The sequence below is a fragment of the Xiphophorus couchianus genome, chromosome 6 (assembly GCF_001444195.1).
Source record: "Xiphophorus couchianus chromosome 6, X_couchianus-1.0, whole genome shotgun sequence".
In the NCBI taxonomy this organism is placed as follows: Eukaryota; Metazoa; Chordata; class Actinopteri; order Cyprinodontiformes; family Poeciliidae; genus Xiphophorus; species Xiphophorus couchianus.
This window is the reverse complement of record NC_040233.1, coordinates 26,259,985-26,268,263: the sequence shown is the minus strand read 5'-3', so window position 1 is coordinate 26,268,263 and position 8,279 is coordinate 26,259,985. Positions and strand designations below refer to the sequence as shown.

The 8,279-nt window shown below is 38.5% G+C and overlaps 1 long non-coding RNA gene across 1 annotated transcript in view; it reads right to left on the bottom strand.

Annotated features, from left to right (window-relative positions):
- Window positions 1-307: 307 nt before the first annotated feature.
- Window positions 308-8,279, bottom strand: part of LOC114146027 (uncharacterized) — a 36,396-nt gene continuing 28,424 nt past the window's right edge. The window contains exon 3 of the long non-coding RNA XR_003595827.1: window positions 308-1,989. This is a non-coding gene — a long non-coding RNA (uncharacterized LOC114146027). The remainder of the gene's footprint in view (window positions 1,990-8,279) is intronic.

The following is an 8,279-nucleotide window of genomic DNA, read 5'->3' as shown; positions in this document are numbered from 1 at the left end:
GACCTTTCTCTTCAACCATCACAAGTGTAAACATGAGGAGTTTACCAAAACTACTGACACTGGAGCCATCTGTGCTTTTGTCAGATGAGAAAACAAAGGATAAATATGTAGAAAAGCACTTCACAATCCCTTGCCGAGTTTCCATTGGCAATATAATTGCTCAATTTGACATTTTGTAAATGGAAACGTGTCAATTTTTTTAAAACTCTTGTTTTTTGATAAGTTTGGCCCTAGGATGTCGTGGTTTTTCATCCGTATAGAAATAAATGTATTTTGCAAAAACTGCAGTGGAAACATTTTTGTTGCGTCACATGAGTCACATGATCAACAACCAGATGTCACCACTGGTACAAACCAAGAAGAAATAGACAACAGGACGTTGGAGGATATCGGCATGGCATGTTTTTTAAATGATTGTTGCATGAACAAAGTTATTCACATCTGATTTCAACAGTTTTTCTTATTTAATGCAATTACAAAATGTAGCTTTTTTGAAATTAGCGAAATATTGACAAAGTTTTGAGCACATTTGTAATGAAAACAAAGCTACTTTTAGGTATGGTAGAGTATCGGTTATGCTGTGGGTCTGTTTCTTTTAACACTGTCTAAACACTGAGAAGCTTAAATAAAATGTGTTTTTGCTTGGTTTTCAGGATTATACTGATTCAAAACATGATATAAAATCAATCTTTTCCAGGGTCCAACGATTGTCAGACCTAAACCCAACAGAAAATCTTTGGGGTCTGCTCAAATGAAGAGAAAATTTAGGACTGTGCATTGAGGATGGTTAAAGATTCCCCTTTCTTTACGCTCAAAGTGCCTTCCTATTGGCAATAGGGGGTCATAAAAGCTCTTAACAGCAGGAGAGCCCATAATGGTGCCAATGGAGATTCATTAAAAACAATATGTTGTTCATGCATGCTACATGTGCAGGCTTTAATTATCACCAGTCAAAATGAGTACTGGGCAAAAATGAGGGTTGTTAAACTCCAAATGCCTCTTTTATTTCTGGATTTTATGACAGCAAAATATGCCTTATCTTTTTCTGAAGTTATGGAGCTGTGGACATTTGAGAATGAGTGGCCTCTTTATTTTTCCCGTGGAGGAAACAGTAGATTTACCTCCAAATCTGTCCCTGGAACAGAAGGTATAGATTTAATGTTAAGACCACGGGAGTTTTGTTTGGTGATTTAGTTGCTGCAGTTCAGCTAATGTCTGACATCCACGGATAGCAGGTCTTGTGACTAACAGTCAGGTCACTGGGTCAAGTGCTGGCAAATTCAGGACATCTGGAGGCAAGAAATCCCCGGACTTATCTTTTGCCTCAAGTCTGTTATGCAAGATCAGAATTACAGTTAGCACCAGATTTTTCCCCCTTGCCTGTCAGTCATGGTTGGAGCTGTTGGTTGGTCGAATGCAAGAGCAGGAGAACAGCTGGTTCATGTTGTGCTCTGGCGTCAGGCCTACTCTCCCAGGATTGTGTGCGTGGGTGTAAATCTTGAAGGAGATGCACTTTCCAAGTCTTGTATGACCCAGTCACGGTGGTGGGCCGGGCCTGCAGCTTTCCTTCCAGCAGCAGCGAACAGAAACAGATGGAATAAAGAGCCAGAATTCAGTCTGCTGGGATTCATTGGGCTTTTACTCCTCTCTTGTCAAATAGGTTTTGTTTTCCAAGTCTGGCTGTCTCTTCAATAAGAGCCGATTGGATTTACTTTCTTTTTTATCTGTTCCCTCATCAGAAATCCCCTCTCCCTTTCTTCCCTTTATGTCTTAGTTTGTATTTTCTTCTCACCTCATCTGTTTTCCTGATTTTTACTCAAGTTTTCTTCTCCATCCCTTCTTCCCTTTTAATCACTTCTCCATCCGCTCTCATTTTACCGCGATCTCATCCTGTCATTTCTCTTCAAACCTTCCCTTAAATTTCCTCGCTCTTTCCTCCTCTCCTGATCTTCTTCTTGCTCCCATTCTTCACCAACCTGGTGTAACATCCTGTGGAATGACAGGATAACATATGAAGCCAATCATCTCTGGGAGTGGCTCTGAAATACTTTCTGTATTTCGTGCCCCAGGACGACTTATTTTAGTTTCTGTTTGTCTGTGTGATTTCGGTTTTGTTATGAGCGTCATTTGATGCATGATTGCTCCATTTATTATCATTCCTGTAATACAGTAAGTACAGGTAATAAAGAAAGGCAGAGAGATGAAGCCCTCCAGTGAGCAAAAATTGGATTCAAATAAATAATTCGTCTTTCAAAATCACTGAGAAGTGAGCCTTAAAATTGAGTTTTAGAGAATGATTTAATTACAGCTGATGAATGTCACAATTTTCCTGAATTATGTTGAATTACTTTGAAAAAAATTCAAATATAGATATAATGAAAATCAGCTTTACTTTGTGTTAGTGTCCTTTCTTATTGACACAGAGGTAAAATGACGAACTGCACATTAAGTTTAAAGTGGCTGGCATGCAGAGCCGATCCTGCAGGCTCGTATTTTCAACAACACACACATTCTCCTGGGTATTCCAAAACACCAGTGAGTGAAAAGACTTTCCTTATTTATTTATATATTTGTCAACTAAAATCATCTGCATCTATGCAAACCATAACAGCTGTCACTGCAGTGGGAAACATTAGTGTATTTGTTTATGTGGAGATGGAGATGGAGACATCGAAACGTGTCCGGGTCTTATTGTGAACCAGGCATTAAAGTTATTTTTGGTTTGTTTTGCTTCAATAAAGTTCTGTTTGTTTTTTTGAAAATGCTTTAAGTTATCAGGGGCTTACTCTGGTATCAGAACCCTGTTTATGATTTATTACAAATGGAGCATTAAGTTGCCACAGGAATTTCCATACATACATAATTAACATGAGTGTCAAAGATTTCATGTTTATAGTGATTTATTAATATTCTGTTAAGGGTAAAATTATTACTTAAGAACAAAAATAAGATGCACAAGTTTGAATTTACTGTCAATTTTCCCTGATCCACAGTGTCATAAGATAAGCTAAAATAAATGAATACACTCACTAATATTTACTTACATGACAAGTTACAGTGAAATTACATGTTTTATAGCCATCAATATTTTACCCCAATAATTATGCCTGACTATTTGACTCTTGGTCAAAATGTGTGCGTCTCATTGGTTTCTTAGTACTTCTGCGTTTCAGCATAGTCTTTGTATACATTATACATTTTTGGGGATCATAGTAAAACCCCCAACTGGGACCAAGTTGGGGGTTTCTGTCTTCAGAAAGCTGGAAAGCCTCATTTTGACTCCTCCAACAGTCCTCTGGTAGCTGTGGCCAAACAGTTTAACCGTCTCTCCTGAATACCAACAGTTTGTCCTGAAGTCTTTTGGCCTGTGCATATAAAGCAGCAGAAAATTTCAGTCAACCTTGAAAGTGTCAATTCTGGACGAGAGGATTCTTTCACGGGAATCATTCTGTCAGTCCATGTTGATCTTAATCCTGTTTATAGATCACAGATCTGTTTCCACTGATGACAGAACAAAAATTTAATATGATGTTTCCTGGACTTCAGACACTTTCCGTTGGTAAACGAAGCTCAACAGAAGAAAATGTTCCTCTAATTCTCACCATCTTTTCCTTCAAAAATTATTAAGAACATTGTTGAAAGTGTGACATATTTACAGAGCTGACATGAGGAATCTACAGAGTAATAAAGAAATAATAAAATGTATTGCTTAACTTTCAGACATTGTTATTGACAAATGAAAAAGTTGTTTTTTTACCCTTTTTATTATTAAAGATGAAATAGCAAAAACACTTGGATTTCATAGATGATCATAACTGAAACAAAACAATGCAATCTATAGAAAGCCTTAAAGCCATTGGTATCAGCTGTTCTCTTCATTCTGCGTCCTTTATTAGATTGAGTTACTCCTCTAATAAGAGTGACACATCATCCCATGAGCTGGTAGTATTTTATAAAGTTTATTAAAGACAAAAAGAGACAGACTGGTGACCTGTCCAGGGTGACCCTGCCTCTCGCCCGAAACGTTTGCTGGAGATGGGCACCAGCAACCCTCCGTACCCCACTAGAGATAAGGGTGTTAGAAAATGAATGAATGAATGAATGAATGAATGAATGAATGGATGGATGGATGGATGGATGGATGGATGGATGGATGGATGGAAGACAAAGAGATGCAATGAGTAAGAAAAAAGTATGACTCTGTTAAAAATATTTAATCTTTTTTAATTTAGCAGAGGCTCTGAGCACTGAATGACTCTTTTCTAAAGGGATCTTTTAATAAAACAAGAGCAGCTTTACACTTAAAATTAGACTTGACAGTCTCTTACAGTTTTAGTGTGCTTATCATTAACACCAAGAGTTCTGGTCATTAAGATCATGCAAAACAAACAGCTGTAATTAGTTAATTAATTAGGGATTAAACTAATTGGTGGTACTCTTGGTTGCAGATAAAGAAACACATTTCTTCTGCATATTCTGCTGGTTGTGTGATTACCATCTTGGCCAGGGGTGTGTGAGTGTGTGAGTATGCTCGCTGCCGTAGCTCTTTAATGAGAGACCCTTGTTGCTGCACATTCAGCTTCCAAGATGCCCCCTCCCTGCCCTCAGCAGCAGCAGCAGCCCTGCTCACCCTCCCTTCCTGCCCGTCTATCCTGTCAGGTCTCTGGAAAGCACGTCTCAACACAAGTCCCTGTTGCCCAGTGATGCAGGCGCTTCATATTGGCAATGTAGTGTCTTTTCAAATTCATATCTCCCTCGGGTCCCGTGGGTGGCAGCTTTGGATGCAGCCTAATCAGAATTCTCCTCCTTGTGAGCTCACGTTGTGAAAAAGTGGCTTTATGTGCGTGTGGGGGTGTGTGTGTGTGTGCGTGCGTGTGCTTGTAAAGGATAAGTATAAGAGGATAGAGCTATCTTAAAGGTCTCACATGTGGGAGCCAAGACTCGTTTCAGAGATAATTCTTGCTGCGTCGTGCAAGATTCAGTCCTGACAGAAATGGTTGGGATCACATATTTAAGAGTGGGTGATAAGCAGGGTGTGGTGCAGGCTCCGTTTGGAGGCTAGCTCAACCCGAACCATATGGAACTCATTTTGTTGTCTATGTGTTATAGTAAAAACAACTCCCTGCTTCAAAATCCCTTAAATCACTTTAGTTCCTCTAAGAATGTAAGTATGATTCTTTTTCACAAGAGCAAAGGTGTGGTTCGTTACAAGTGAAAACATAACAGATTACCCAAAAAGTAAATCTGTTAAGGGAATTATATTTATACTGCGGACATGTCGGCATGCACTCCCAAACACTCAGAAAGCCAACAGCTAAAATGTTAAACACTAAATATTACCAAGTAATTTTGGTCTGGATTCCAGTGGAAATATCTTAGTGCAGTTGAAATAAGAAAACTGACTTACAAGTAACTTTTTCTTAACAGTCCTCAACACTGAGGAAAAAATATTTATTCCATTGACAGATTATTTCACACACGGGAAAAATGTATTGTTATAAATGAAATAATTTACTAATGGAACAATACATTTTTCATCAATAGTAAGGAATTACTTACCTAAAACAAGCTCCTCTACTTGACTGAAAAGTTATTTAGTTTAGTCTTATTTCAAGTGTACACTAGTTATGGTGAAATTACTGTTATATATTTAGTGCATCCATAATTATTTGCACCCTGGGTGATGATGTGCAGAAAAGGTTTCAATTGATTGAATTTAATTCAAAGTTTTAATTTAATCAGCTGAATGGTTTGTTACCTTTTCTCTGCAGAACTAAAACTGAATTTGATCCAGGTGTGTTGGAGCAGGGCTGCATCTAAAGGTTGCAGTAAAGCAGCTCTCAAGATCTGCAGGAACAGTCAAAGATCCCTCACTACACACTTCAGCCTTGTAAATGCTATTGGAAAAGACTAAGTGCTATTTAACTGGCAAAAGAAAGTTGTCTAAAGTATTAACAGCAGGGGTGCCACTAATTGTAGAACAAGGGATGGAATTTTGCTGAACAACAAATTCTTAGCTTGTTGTTTTTTTCTCAACAAAAGGAATGTAGTGAAATGAAAGGTTGATTTCAGCCGTGCTTCCCCATGAGCTGTCAGTCAGAGAACGTCTCCCAGCTTTTTCTCTTGTCTGTTTCTGTCCCAACTTCACATCTCTGTATGACCAGCGTTCAGCATGACAGGAGCATGTTGCTGCTGGGTGCATGCAGACCCTGGTGTGCAGACACAACTCAGCATAGGACTTCATTCCTATTTTTTTTGAACATGCAGCAGAAGGAAAGTGTTGAAATTGGGGAACCATCTAATCATGTCTCGTTTCCTGTCCGGAGCTCCTCTGGGGCTAATCGATGGCTGAGCGGCTTTAAAGGGAGACGTATAAATGAGTCCAAAATGACTGGGCATTCTCAGGCCTCATTTCCTCACTGATTAGATCAGCATCTCCTCCCATACAATGATGTTTTCATTATGCCACTGCCCTTTCATCCTCTTCCTCACTTTTCTCCTCTCCTTTTGTTGAGCTGGTGAAGCAGACACTAACCGACAGCTCTGTACAACAATAATCCGGAGAGTGTCACTGCTTTAACCTGAGAGATTTAATCATCTGATTTGCTCAGGACAAGCTCATCTGATCTGCACTGAAACGCTGTGATGAAACAGAGCAATCAGGCAAACGGTAAACTAAAAGTCTGACTTTTATATGAGTCAAACACATTTTGGTGTGGGAATTGTTAATAAGGGAAGAGCACCCAGCTATCTTTCTATACAAGTCAGGTGTTTTAAAAATGACAATAAATTCTATTCAGGAAACTGTTTTCTAAGGAGGTGGATGTAGAAAGTGCACGCACCCCTCCTAAAATAGCAGATTTAAACAAGTTAGACCAAAATAAAGAATTACAAAACTTCTGCCACATTTAATGTGACATATCCCTTTAAAATTCCAAATAACAACAATGCAAAATAAGTGAGCAGACCCTCAAACATGAAGCTTCCCTAAAGCTCCTAAATCAAGGAGAGGAGATATTCTGCAATTCCTTTTGCCCGTTTTTTTTTTTTTTGCTTGGTTGATTTTTCTTTCGACGGGTACTTCTGTCCTGTGAATCTTAAGACTTTTACTGTATTTGTCTAGTGATCCAAAGAGAAACAGTTTTCTTATTTGTCGGAATACTACCGTTTTTTTCTACTGTGAATCCTTCATTGTTTAGAAAGCTCAGTTTTCAAAATGTATAGATCTTTAATAGTTACTTAAAGCTCTTGAAAAAAACTGAAATGTGTTAAACTGTTGACAGCCCTACAAAATAGGTGACTGAAAGCTAGAAGAGGTTGAATCTTTGATTGGTATGTCTCTATATTTAAGGGGAACATTTGTGGATAAAATATTTTTGGACAAAGAAGCTTACAATCTGTTTGTGACCCCTTTGCAGTTTGGGGATTATGGCACTAAATGTTTTTGTTACCACTGGGATCCATTTGCTTTCATTCCGCTCCAGTTTTTCTTGATCTTTGCTCCACTCTGTGTAAATTTCTTTAGGGATTGTCACAGCTTCTTGACTACAACACAGATCTTTTCAACTTGTTTTTTTTATTTTCTATCAATTTCCCCCATTTCTCTCTTTTAGCCACTTTAACAGCTTTCATTGGCATGAGGGATATTGTACAAGAATTTCTGCCAAGCTGCCTGTCTGCACGTCCCCAGATACGGATTAGTTCCTGTTACAGACTATATTTACCTGACTGCGCAACAGGAATACTCGACATCCTCAGATATCCGTCTTCAGTGGCTGTCCCGCTTGTTATAATGGAGATTGTTCCCGACTGCATTGATCTGAAACTATATTTAGAATCCTGGGATGTTTAAAACATTCATCAGTGCCTTTGAACCCCATTGCTCTGGAGACTACAATACCAAGCTTGTCTATTGTCTTTTTTATAAATTCATCTCTAGGTAATAGAGCTGTTTTCTAATAAATGACTACAACTAGAGGGAAACTTGTAAAAGTTTGAAGATATTTTCGGATTCACTCCAAGAAAATTAGTAATATTATAGACTTTCAACATGAGAGCATCCAGATTTTAACTGTCTGACTGTTGAGGCAAATTTGGAGAACTTGAAGGTTTCTCTATTCTTTGTTATTCTATCCACTTTGTACATCAGTACAACTAGCAGCAACATACCCTCACAGCAGGATGCCACCAGTTAGTATCAGGGATTCCTGCAGGATATTATCAGATGGTACGCACAAAAACTATCACTTCACCTGAACCCACGAGCAAAACCACATCCC